Raw genomic sequence first — 14,549 nt, forward strand, 5'->3', positions numbered from 1 at the left:
TTTGTTGCTTTGTATGTCCCTCCCCCACATTATAACCCCTGCTTTCACTGTATTTGATGTCACTATAATTTGTGGAGGGGAACGGGAAAAACAAATCCTTTAAATAGGGATACAGGTGGACCCATTGCAACAATGAGATGTACAAGTAGTTATGTCGAAAATGAATTTTACAATTTTGGTGTGTGGGGGGGAGTGGAAGGGAGCGGGAAGGATTAGGTGGGGCGGTCGGGGGGAGGATTGGAAGGGATGGGAAGGGGAAACAAAGGAGGAGGCTACAATGCTTGATAAGAAATGTGCTCATTATCTTGCCCAGGTAATTGTAATCCGTCTGTACAATATTTTCACAATGAAAAGAAAAAAGAAAAAAAAGACTTCAAGTCAGGAGGATTAGGTACTTCTGAGGACAAGGTTTGTACAAGGTATCTATACATTACATGTAAAATAGACTCAATGGAAATTGTCATATATATATATATATATGCATTTTAGGTATCTTTCTTCATTGTGAAGTTGATGAAAGCTGCAATCAAATAAGATAAAAGGAAAGAAATTAGTTTATTTGCTTGCTCTGATTCACTCTCTTCCTTCATGCTTAGTTACTATTATTTTGTTTTTGTTATTTATTTGTTTAACTTATCCTGCCATTCTCTGTGTTGATTTACACTACAATGGAATATTTAATGGATATATTTTGTCCACTTTTTTATGTAGCTGTACAAAGGATTTTTATTTCCACAAGTCCGATGATGAATATAATGTACCTTGATCATTATCACTTCTTCTGTTGTTCTCCCCTGACTTTCCCAATTCCATCTATAATCTTCAGTCATATAGTTCAACTTTTACATCATGTACATTGACTTTTATGTTTGTATTTGCTCTCCATTTCTCTCTCCATTTGTGTGACCCTCTTCCCTACCCCTGGCATATCTGCTTCATGGCATCCATTTTGTTAAATAATTTATTATTTTTTAGAGGAATCAAACCATAGGTATCCTCCCCTGAATAGACAATAATTTAGTAAATTTGTTTGTGCATTTATATGCATATGACCCTGTATATGTTTTCATGTATGTTTATACTTTAAATCTAACTTTCACATTTGAGAGAAAACATGTGCCCTTTGTCTCTTAGAGCCTTACTTACTTCACTTAATACAATTTTTTCTAGTATCACCCAGTTCCCTGCAAATTACAAACTATTATTGCTTTATAATAGCTTACAAGAAAAATCTTGTTTTCCCAGACATCTACTTTGGAGTAGATTTGAAGAACAGAAGCTTTCTCACCTTAGTTTCAAGTTTAATACTTATGCCCTGCAGGGTGCTAGTGGCTCATGCCACTAGCCTAGGCAAGAAAGTTTGTGAGGCTCTTATGTCCAATTAACCATCAGAAAACCACAAGTGGAGCTATGGTGCAAATTAGTAGTGTGATAGTCTTGAACAATAAAGCTTTGGGGATAGTGCACAGGCCCTGAGTTCAAGCTCCACAACTGAAGAAAATAAATAAATAAATATTCATAGCTTCTTAATGTAAATTCTTAGTAGAATTTAAGAGGAACGGTATCTACTTTAAAATTTCCCTTCTAATATGAAGTAGTGAAAATGGTGCTGGCATGAAGAAAAGAATTAGTAGCTAAATTATAAGGATAATAAAGTTGTCTATAAATAACAGCTAGTATTTTTCTTGTTCATTCAGTTTTTCAAATAGTACTGGTGATAATAAAGAATAAAATTTATATCTGTAATGAGATACAGATATATCTAAATATGGATAGATATAAGTATATGATATCTATCTATATATCTCTATATCTGTATATAGATATAGCTACATATATAATATATAGACTATACGTAATATTATATACATATAACATATGTAGATATATGCATCAATGATCATAAAACTTTAATACAGGGATGATTTCCCTAATGATTAAATTAAATGTAGGCTTCTTGAAAAAATCTGACAATATTCTAATTCAGTAGGTTTGTAGTAGGACACAGAAGCTGATTTTTCCTTTCTTTCTTTCTTTTTTGTCCTAGTGTTGGGGCTTAAACTCCATGGTCTTGCCACTGTCCCTGAGCTTTTTATGCTCATTGTTAATGTTCTACCACTTGAGCCACTGGTCCACTTTAGGTTTTCTGCTGGTTAATTGGAGATAAGTGTTATCACAGACTTCACTGCCTAGGCTGGCTCAAATTTTTATCCCCAGATTTCAGCCCCTTTTTTTGTAAAAAGAATTTTGCTGTAAAAATAATGTACAGTTACGTAAGTCAGGTAATGAGTACTTTTTTTTTGAACAGTGTAACTTCTTCCCTCCTTTTCTCCCAGTTTATTTTTCCCTCCTGACCTCCATCCATCCACCATAAGTTGTATCATTAATTCTCCACATAGTATTTAATTACTATTACCTCTTGAATTGCTAGAAATACAGAGGTGAGTCACACCTGTAGATAATTTTAATGCAAATAACTCTCAGTGATCACAACTTAGAGTATGACAATAAGATTTTATGCTCATAAAGTGGTTGTATATTTTTAGAAGAAAGGGACCTAGACAAGGAATAATTTTAAACATTTTGAAGATATCTAGAATCTCAGAGGTTAAAGACTCCCTCAAGGTCATCTACCTTGAAGTTACTGCAAGAACCAAAGGTACTGATGTTCAATTCACCTCTTTTCTTACACATTAACAAGCAGAGGCAATGTTTATTTCACAGATTTCAGATTTGAAAACATTAACTGCACTGCTCATGAAAAACTTGATTATTTTGTAATTTAAATGATCACTCTGTAGTTATATTATGAACTCTATTAACATAGACTTTTTTCATTTTCTGGTATGTAGAAATATCATTGTCGATCTCTGTGTAAAAGTTTTGCAACTGCAAAGAAAAATCTTGCTGTGTGTATTCTCCAGTAACCTTTTGGAGATACAAATGATCTTGCATTATTTTGTAACACGAAAAATAGACATAATATATAGTTGCAAGTATCCACCTAAATCAACTCAAATCTTCTTGGCCTGTGTGAGCCCTCTCTGGAGGGTCTGAAGAATTTTTAAAAGACACAAAGGCAGCTTACCCCTCTTTTCAACTTCTATCCTAGTAGATCCTGTGGTTTCTCTGGATAGGCCTTGAAACACAGTTTTCACATATGGCCCATATGTATTTCTAATTAAAATGTTTAATGTCAAGAGCTAGAAGTCTTCTTTCCATAAATTACTTTATATTTTTCTTGGTTTTCTGAGCTGAGAATTTTTGGAAAATCTCACTTGAATGTATACTTTCATTTGGGAATAATATTTTTGGCCCAATGCTATTCTTATTGATGTTAAGTTCTTGGCTTACGCTAAAAGTAAGAAATTTAAAGTTGCTGAGAAACAGTATTATGAATCTGGGAGAAGAGAATAAACAAAGAAAGGCATGCTGCCATAATGAGAGAATAGAAAATACAGCCATGTGAAAGGCAAGGAAACTGAGCTATTTTAGAATTTAAAAACTATGAACTAGGAAAATGTCAACCTCTTCCATAATAGTTGTGAGCTCTCTACCTTTTATGTTTTATATGTTACTATCTCATATTTAAATTATATTCTTATTATCTTTAAGTAGTTGTACAAAGTAGTTGACATTCTACAAATCAGTGTATTATATGAGGCAACTTGAGCAATGTCACTCAGTTCATCATTCTCCCTCATGTATCCCAACCCAAACTCTCTTTTCAATTTTCCTGGTTTCATAGGATATGCTCTGAATATTAAGACTACATTTTCTCCCCACTTCCTCTTTTCATTCCTTAACCCTCTCATGTTGACCTCCCCCAAAATCCTTTTTAAGTACCACTTTCCTGGCATTCATTTTGTTGGGCTGTGAGCTGTTTTTCAAAGGAAATACAACATTTGACTTCTGCACTGCAAATACACATCATTAATATGTTTGTGTACAGGGCTGCATACAACCCCGCATGTTTACTTGTACATTGATAAATTAATTCTAGCTTCCACATAGGATAGAAAACATGCATCCTTCTTCTCTCTGGGCCTTACATACTTTACTTAATTTTTTCCGTGTACATTCATTTATCTGCAAATGATATAGTTATTATTCTTATTAATGAATAAACAATTAAATTGTGTATATATACCTCATTTTCTTGATCTGTTAATTTGTCAAGGGGCATCTGGGCTGATTGCATACTTTGGTTATGGTGAATAGTACAGTAATGAACATGATTTTGCAGGTGGCTTTACTGTATCCATAATACAGTATTATGGATAAGTGCTCAAGAGTAGATCCCAGGGTAGTTCTATGTTTGATTTTGTGAGTAATCTCTAAACTGCCTTCCAGAGTGGTTGAACAAGCTTATTTTCTATGATCAGTGTTAAGGTTCCTTTCCCCCCACATCTGTGCCAGCATTTTGGTTGCTATTTGTATTTGATGATGACCATTGTAACTGGGGTGAGATGGAATTTCAGTGTTTTTTCCATTTGTACTTCCTTTATGGCAAGAGATATTGAGCATTTCTTTTGTGTCAAGCCATTTTTACTTCTTCTAATGAGAAGTCTCTATTTAGCTCATTTGCTTATTTATTATTTGAGTTATTGATTCTTTGAAGATTTGGTTTCTTATGTCCTTTGTATGTTTTGCATATTAGGTCATTGTTGATGTATAGCTGGCAAAATTCTTCCTCCATACTGTAGGCTATCTTTGTGGATTTTTGACTATGTTTTTATATATCTGGTGAATAGTGTGATGAAGAAATGCTCAACATCCTTGGCCATGCAAGAAATACAAATCAAAACAACACTGAGATTCCATCTCATCCCAGTAAAAATGGCCATATCAATAAAGACAATACATGTTTATGAGGATGTGGGAGAAAAGAGACTCTAGTACACAGTTGGTGGGAATGTAAACGCCTCCATTTTGGATGATAGTGTGGAAATCCTTTGGAGAACTAAGCATGAAGCTTACCTTAGGATCCAGTGATTACTCTCTTGTGCATTTATCCAAAAAGACGTCAGTTTAGCAAGTGCCTTTACAAGGCACTTGCACACTTACTTTTATTAATGACTCTTTCTATATCAGTATTGAAGATACAAGAAAACAGGACTGCCTCAGTGGTCTTCAGAGTGTAGTACTTCTTTCAGAGGAAAGCTGGTCATTGAGCATCTGTTGAATTTTGTTTCATAGATGTTCTTTCTTTATGAACCTTTTCCTTTGGATAAATTCTCTTTTCTACTTCATGTTAAGTATGACACATCTTTTTTCCATTAACTACTTTGTATTTTTCTTGTTTTCCAAGCTGCAAATTGTTGGAAAATATTACTTGGATATGTATTTTGATTGGGAAAAATGTATTTGGCCCAGTGATATGCCTTTTAATTTTTTTCAATTTGCATGACAGTACTGGGGTGCTCTTTCTTGGCTTTTTATTCAACCTGGGCACTATATCATTGAAGCCATAACTCAACTTTTGGCTTTTTGCTTGCTATTGGAGATTAGAATCTCATGGACTCCTTCCCTGGACTGGCTTTGAACCACAGTGCTCAGATCACAGCCTCCTGAGAAGCTAGGATTACAGATGTGAACTGCCAGCACTTGGCTAAGAAGTTCTGTGCTTTTGTTTGCAAAGAAAATAGTTTGACAACTTGTGTGACAAAATAGTTTCGTAAAGAAAGATAGCTTTCTGGTGTCATTAAATGCCACAAGAAAATAAAAACCTCATCAATTGTTGGATACCAGTAGTTCAGTCTATAATCTTAGCTACTCAGGAAGAGGATTTGGGATTGAAGCCAGCTCAGGCAGAAAAATTCATGAGACTCCTATCCTTAATCACAGAAAAGCAGAAGTAGAGGTGTGACTCAATTGCTAAAGTGCCAATTTGCGTAGAAAAGTCAAGTGAAATCCTAAGGCCCTGAGTTTAAACTCTAATTCTAGCATGCACACACACATAGATAAAACAAAAGCAAACATCTCAACAACTATCTCTGAAAGTACTTTTAGATGACTTAGATTATTATTTAAATGACTTATATTTTTGGTCTCCAATGAAGTCAAAGCTTTTACTTGTCAATTTTTGCTATCTGCTTACTTCATAGAGTGGGAGCCTACTTCTTTAAAACTGAGATTTATTGTAATCCTTAGAAAAAGGGTATTGTACTAATATGCAGATGAGTACATTCACTAAATAGTATACATATGAAAAAATGTTCTAAATAAGTATCTTGTTATTGCATTAGGCAAGAAAAATTTCAAAAGTTCAGAATGACCTAAAACAGAGACTGCCAGTGTGAAATCTGAGTGGTGAAATGCTATATTTAATGACACACTTCTGCAAGTCAGCCTCAGTGCAAATGTGATTCGCATGCAAAAACTAAATCCAGCAAATTCTTTGTGAAACAGAGAGCAGTGGAATCTTTTCTGTAGGATTAAGGTTCTTTGTAAGAATTTCTTCTTTTTCTTTAAAGAGCTTTTAATTGCTCTGTGTGAAAGGAAACCTGCCCCAGAGATGTTCTAAACATGAATCACAAAACATTGGCTGCATCTCACATCTCAAGAGAATTATTGAAGTTAAATAAGTATCTTATTCTTTTTCAATCTAAGGACTGCAGTTCTCAATTTAAAACTGTTGAATATTTTACTTTTCTTTTTTTGTTGTTGTTGATCATAGGTCTTGAACTCAGGATCTGAGCACTGTCTCTGAACTTTTTCAAAAAGGCCAGTGCTCTCTACTACTTTGAGCCACAGTGCCACTTCCTGATTTCTGGTGATTAACTGGAAACAAGAGTCTCACAGACATTACTTCCCTGGCTGGTTTAGAACCATGATCCTCAGATCTCAGCCTCCTGAGTAGCTAGGATTATAGGCACGGACCACTGAGACCTGCTTTACTATTTTACATTTATGTATTTACTTATTTATTTTAAATTTATTTTTTTATGGTAAAGGTGATGTACACAGATGTTACAGTTATGTAAGTCAGGTAATGAGAACATTTCCTTTTGGACAAAGTCAGACTTCCCATGCTCTCTCCTAGTTTTTCCCTCCCATCCCCAACCACAAGTTGTATTGTTCATTTTCAACATAGACCCCAGTAAGTATCACTGCTGCATTTGGTCACCCTTTATCCAACCCTTTCTGTGCCCCTCTTTACCCTCCCTAAAACAGATAAATGTAAATACAAGACAAAAGGTACAGAAATCAAAAACAGGGACAACGCAGAAATAAAAAAACAAGGGCTGGGAAGGTGGCTCAGTGGTAGAGCGCTTGCCTTGCATGCTCGAGGCCCTGGGTTCGATTCCTCAGCACCACATAAGCAAAAAGAAAAAAGCCGGAAGTGGTGCTGTGGCTCAAGTGGTAGAGTGCTAGCCTTGAGCTGAAGAGCTGAGAGACAGCGCCCAGGCCCAGAGTTCAGGGCCCACGACCGGACCCAAAAAAAAAAAAAAAAGAAAGAAAGAAAAAACAAAAGCAAAATAACCAAAAGACCCCTCCCCAACCCTGGAAGTTAATTTGATAAAAATCATTTTATATGATAATATGCACATAGCTATTGAGCCTTTGTGACCCTCTTGTAGGATATCTTCCTACAATAGATCATAATATTTTACTTTTAAATAGCTCCATTTGTCAGTCTTAGCTTTGATAGTATAAAATGTAGGTGCATCTGTATGAGTCAGGTAATGAGTACATTTCTTTTCATACAGTGTCATTACTTCCCTTGGTCTCTCCCAGTCCTTTCCTCTCACCTCCACCTGCAAGTTTGTATATGATTTTGAAAGTAAATTGAAGTGGATGCTACTTGAAACTTCTTTACACTAGCAAATGTCTCTTTCTCCTTTCCATATCCCAAACAAATACCTTTGGAAAGTGAATTAGTTCCTTGGGCTTCAATTGTTCAAGGAGGAAGAGCAGGAATAGGAGGAAGAATCAAGGGAAAAACAAAAAAGCAGAAAAAGGAGAGGAAAAGTCTGCCTTGAACTAAATTATTACTCATCGATCTTCCAGGTTGAAAATTCTAGAAGATGCAGCTGCAAAACCTTCAAAACGCTTTGCCAGACAGACACCAAAAAAGAGGAAAAGAAAGTTAATTTGTAGATTTATTGCCAATTCTTTAATTTTTCTTCAGTCCCTTCCTTCCTTTCCTATTTTGTCTTTAGGACACCTTAACTGGCTGAAGAAAGAGAAATAAACCTAAATAAAACAACCTTAATTTAAAAAAATATTGTAAAGTTCATGCATAAATGTTTTAAAATTTATTATTAGATCTCTTTTCCTTCACATTCAAAAAGAACCAGTTTCTTTATTTTTTCCTCTAGAAACTATTGATTATTAAAAGTATTTTTAATCTCTTTTATTTAGCACTTTTGTTAAAATTGTCAAAGAGATGTTACAGAGGTTACAACTACATAAGTCAAGTAAAGAGTACATACGTTTCTTTTTGACCAGTGTCACCCTTTCCCTTGCTCTCTCCCAGTTTTTCCCTCCTGTCCCCACCCACAAGTTGTATGGTGCATTTTCCACATAGTATCACTGCTGCTTTTGTTCACTTGTCTCTTTGTTTCTGTGACCCCCTTACCCCTCAAACAGATTAACTTATAAACAAGACAAAAGGTACAGAAAACAAAAAAGCAGCAAAGGGGGAAACCCCTTGTTTCTATTTCTTGGAGTTGACTTCAGTAAGCATCATTTAATATGATCATAAAAACGCAGCTATTAAGCCTTTGTGATCTTTTTCTAAGGATATCCTCCTTTGGTCTCACTGTGATAAAAAAAAAAAAGGTATTTGCTCTCTTTTGAAAGTACTTCCATGCGCATGGGGTGTTTCTTTTATACCATGTTGGATGACTCTCAGCTGTTCTAGCATCTGGTTGGGTCCCTGTCCCCTTCACCTAAGGAGCTAGGCACCCCTCTGGGGGGGGCAGGGTCTGTACCATGGTCTGCCGAGGCTTTGCTTTCATGAAGTTTGTCTCTGTTTCCCAGATCCATCCTCCGCCCCTCTGTCTGCCACATCTTTCTTCAGATGTAAGTCAAATAAGGCCTCGAGATTTTAAATATTGCACGAAAAGTCATTTGCCTTGCTAGGGCAAATGAGAACGAAAATATCATTTAGATTTAGTTTATATATCTTAATTTAAATATTTCTCTACTGTTTAAGATGAATAATACTGTTTGGAGGATAATATCACTTCTTATGTTGATAATCTCTAATTTAACTCATTAATATGAAATTTTAATGAGACGATGAATATGAAAGTGGATATAATATTATCTCAGATAGGAGGCCTAGTTCTTGCCATATAGAAAACAAGAAATAGTTTATTCCTTGAACGTTCTAGCAAAGTCGTACCGTGGAGCCAGAATGAAGATGCGGGTGACATTTTCCAACACTCAGTGTCAGTAAAGAAAAGTTGTCATTGTATTCATTTTTATTGCCTTTCCCTCCACACAGCTTCGTTGGCGTAAGGTCTCTCCATGTTCCTGCGTGTCCGCCTGGGACTTGAAGATGATGCAGCAGCCTCCTGTCAACAACTTGAGGTTAGACAGGGACACCTGGATCCATCTAAACCTGGCGCTCCATCAGCACAGGTCCTCACTCTGTGTCACAAACAGTGAGGACGCAGCCCTGGGTGACATTAAACCTCACTCCAAGTCACACACAGTGTGATTTGAGCCTGAGGCTCATGTGGCATAGAGGTAAGGGAGACGTAACAGGCTGAGAATTTCCAGAAACTGGAGAAGAAATGAACCCACTACTGGTGCTGAAGATTCTACACACTCTTCCCTGGCACCAAGGATATGATATAGAGCATCTGTGATTTCAGGGCAGTGAAGAGCAAACTATTTTACTTGTTTCATTTATGTATTTACATTTCATTTAAATTTTATTTAAGAAATTGTATAAAGGAGTTTGAATTCAACACGTCAGTCAGTGACTGTATCTTGATTAGTATCAACCTTGAGTCGTTCTCCAATCTATCTCACCCCAGACCCTCCCCTCATTCACCTGGCTCCCATGTTCACAAGCGTATATTGAATGTAACAACTGCTTTGCCCAGCGTTCCTCCCTTTGTTTGCTTTGTTTGTCTGCCCACCTTCACTTGATCTAACCACCCCCAAGGCGTGATCAGCTTCCTGGTTTTGGTTTTGTTAAATTCTAAAATAGTTGTTCGTAAGAGTTACACCATCAGAACTGTCCCCTGCATGTACTGTTGTTTCTGTCAATTTGCTGTGTATGTATGCATATGACCCTGAATATATTAAGTAGGTCAGGCTCAGAGAGACAAAGGACACATATGTTATTTCATGTGCAGAAATTAGAGCTGAAGTATACATAAGCATACATATACATATACAGGGACAAATCTACATGTACAGAAATACATTAAGAGGAAACTCTCTTCAAAATAGAGTTAAAAGATACTCAGAGAGTCTGAGGGTGCATTATTGTCTGAAAGATCCTGAAACTGTCAGATTACCTATAATAATATAACGTGCCAAATTATAGGTTAAACACAAGTGACACTCACAGGATAATGGGGCTGGAGCTCCACTACAGTTTGCAAGAGAAACCTGGCGGATTCATCCTTACCATCCTCACTGAGGGATCTATTAAACAATCTAGTCCTGTAATTAGCCACACACATATATCATTACTTAGTGTGTCTAATCTTGCAATGCAAACTTTTCACAATGAAATGCTCACAAAAATTACACATTTAATGAACAACAAAGAATTTAAATTCATTTTCCTCCCCAGGGAAGTGTGGGAATGATTTCTGTAATTTGCCATTTATCAGCAAGTACAGGAAATGTGACAGGCAGCTTGACTCCAGGCTGTGGAGGTAGAAGTTTTAACCAATGCCTTAAACCGCTGGTACTTAGTCTTTGAAGATCACACCAGTACTTGAGTGAGACCTGCTGCTCAAGAGCCTTCAGGTAGTGCTCCATCTGCATGGTCAAGAGGAGCTTTTTAGTAACAATTTTTCTAAACTATACTATTACTTTTTTTTGCTAGTACTGGGGTTTGGCCAGGGTGCTGTCCTTGAGTTTTTTACCCTGAAGGCTAATTTCCCTTCACTTGAGCTACAGCTCTACTTCTAGCTCTATGACGGTTAACTGGACTTAAAGGTCTTGTGGACTTTTCTGCCTGGGCTGGCTTTGAGTTACCATCCTCAGATCTCAGGAAGGCAGAGTAAACTCTGGCACCAGATTTTAGCAGGTTTATTCTTGAAACACTGAAATCACAGAAGAATGAAAGAAGCAATAGTGCTCCTTATATAAAGAGATTTTTCTCCACATTTAAAGCTAAATAAATAAAAGATAGTTCGACAATTTCACAGGTATAACCTTCAGTGATGAAATCTCAGAAATCCTCCATTAAAAAGTGATCCCATTTGTGTGAAATAAGGCCCTTCAGAAGCCTTATCCTATGATGCCATAAAGAAGTCAGAATCAATGACTGCTTCTGAAGAGGAAGAAGATAACTGAAAACAAAAACAAACACAAAAACCCACAAAGGGTCAGCATTACTCTACATTTCTGTATATCATTGAAAGAAAATGTCAGGGTTCAACTATTGATTTGGACTTTGTACATTTTCCAGTAAACAAATACATTAATAAATAAATAATATTTACACACATAAATATAAAATATTTATTATAATAAATATTTATAAACCATTATATATTTATATGAAGTACATACACAATTTATATTAATTATGTATTTATAGAATTTGTTTATATAAATTTATAATTTATATTTATGTGTATGTTTATATTTTATTATATAAATTATATATTTTATATTTATATTTTAAAATATAAATATACAAAAGACTCATAAATATACATAACTATAAAATAAATATAAATAATATATGAACATATAAATATTACATAAATATATAAACAAAAATATATAGTATATACTATATAATATATAATCTGTATTATATGTATACATATATGTGTATATGTATGTATGTGTGTGTGTATATATATATATATATATATATATATACACATATACATATACATATACATACGCCAGAATGTGCCAGAGATGGGGCTTAAAACATATGATTTTCTGCTATCACTTCTCTTTTTTGCTTAAAGCTGGTACGCCAGCCACAGCTCCACTTGTAAGTTTGCTGTTGAGTTGGACCTGAAAGTCTCTGCTAGACACTCACTCTGTTTCGGGTAGGTCTGTGGGAATGATTACAAATTTTGCCCTTCAATTTTGGACCAATCTGGAGAGTAACCGATAAATTTGTCCACATCTCTTCTGCAAAAGTTTGAAAAGAGAAAAAGGCACCATCACAGTTATCTCTGTGAAATTTGTTGGAGACAGTACATCTTTGGTGTGGAAGACATTGCTGCTTACCAGGAAGAAAGGATCTCATTGGCTATGGCTTTAGTAAAGTCTCTCCAGAACTCACACTGGAGAGACTTTGCTGTTGTGGAAAAGTGAAGATCTGTGGCTGTCTGTGAGTGATCCTATCCTGAAGGCCCAGCTTCGCAAGTGGACTGTGTCCTAGGAAGAGCTGGAAGGTGTTAGCCAAATCCCCTGTGCTTTCACTGTACCAGAATGCCAGAGGAGATGTCACTGGTAGAATGAACCTCACCAAACTCTCAATTTGAATGTATCTTGATCTTTCATTTCTCAGATGTCCAAGCTGTGGGAAATTTATTTCTGCCCTGTATAAATACCCACCTTCTAACATTTCATTACAGTCTCATGAGATTCAAATTTCTCAAAAATTTTACTTAATAGTGTTTACTTTATTTTCATAGTAATGTTTACTTTATCTTAATAATAACTAAATAATATGAGTATTTACTGTAAATCAAGCATTTTAAAAGTACCTTAATGTTTATAACAATACAAAATGGTATAATGTAGAGATTTTTCTAGCCTCATTGATGAAATAGTTTGCCATCAGAGTAAGTCAAGTATGTATGTATATGCATGCACACATGTATTGTATAATGATTATTGCAGTCAAGTTCATGAACCTGCCCATCTGCATCCAAGCTGCACATTGGTTCTCCTGAACTAGAGTATTGTACCACCAAGTTTAAGCCCTTAGACAAGTGTTTCTCCATTTCTTCTACTGCTTATAGTTATTTGCAACTCCTGTTATAATCTCCATTTTGGTATGTTTAACACTTTCCATTTCTATGTACATGAAATCATGAAGTATCTATTTCTGGCTTGTGTCATGTAGCACAATGTCCTCCTTCATAATGGCTGAATAACTGTGTATGTGGCTGTAGAAGCTGGAATGTCTTATCAATATCTTTCTGTTATTGGTAGGCCTGTTCTCAAGCACTCAACCTTTGCTATATTATGGACAACTTGTGAAAGCCAGGAAGGGCAGTAATCAGGATGAGCAATTACATGACTACTGTATAGATTACTGTATAGAATCAGTCAGTTTTTCTACAGTCATTTACTTTCTTAAATCCACTACCAACTCCCAGTTCCTACATTTGAATTACTTTAGGGAGTTTTGAGAAGCAACAGTAGTTAACTGTAGCCCCACTTTGTGAGCATCAGCATAGGGGTGTGAGTGTGTCCCCACGAATAGCTGCTGTAGACTGTAGATGATAGGTGTCCTACAAAGAGGAATGGAGAAAATGGAGTTCTACAAGCAGTGAAAAGACATTGTCACTTTTACTGAATGATAGCTTAAATTATAGATGGTTTAATGTGTGTGTGTGTGCGTGTGTGTGCGTGTGTGCACATGCATGCATGTGTATGCATATGCCAGTACAGGGACTTGAACTCAGGGCCTGGGCACTGTCCCTTAGCTATTTGCTTAAGGCTAGTGTGCTACCTCTTCAGCCATAGTTTCACTTAGAGATTTCTGGTGGCTCATTGGAGATAAGAGTCTTATGACTTACCTTCCTAGGCTGTATTCAAACCATGATCATTAGAGCTCAGCCTGCCGAGTAGTTAATTTATAGTTGTGGGCTACCAGTACCTGGTTAATGATACATTTTTAACCAAATTGTTTTTGATTTTTAAATTACACATTATATATTCCCACATTACTAAAATGAATACATTTAATTCTTGGCTTATGATGAAATAAAACATAGACTTACAAGTTCTTCTAAATTAGAAAATAATTGTAAGGATTAAAGAGCATATATTTACCACAACTTCCTTTATGGTTTCCTTAAATATCACTGATACTAATTCTCTTCCTTTATGATTAGCTTCTCAAATTGGATATTATCATCATTGTTTCTCATACTTATTTCTTCATTTGTACTTAACTAATAATCATTGTTAAAAAATGAAGAAAATTGCCAGGCACTGGTGACTCATGCCTGTAATCCTAGCTACTCAGGAGTCAGAGTATCATGGTTCAAAGACAGCCCAGCAGGAAAGTCAGTGAGACTCTACTTCTCCAAAAAATGACTCAGAAAAGGCCAAAAATGATGCTGTAGTACAAGTGGTAGAGCACTAGCCTTGAGCAGAAGCAGCTCAGGAACAGCACCCAGTCCATGAGTTAAAGCCCTAGAAAC

Source organism: Dipodomys ordii, unplaced genomic scaffold, assembly GCF_000151885.1.
Source record: "Dipodomys ordii isolate 6190 unplaced genomic scaffold, Dord_2.0 Scaffold60, whole genome shotgun sequence".
NCBI classification, from domain to species: domain Eukaryota; kingdom Metazoa; phylum Chordata; class Mammalia; order Rodentia; family Heteromyidae; genus Dipodomys; species Dipodomys ordii.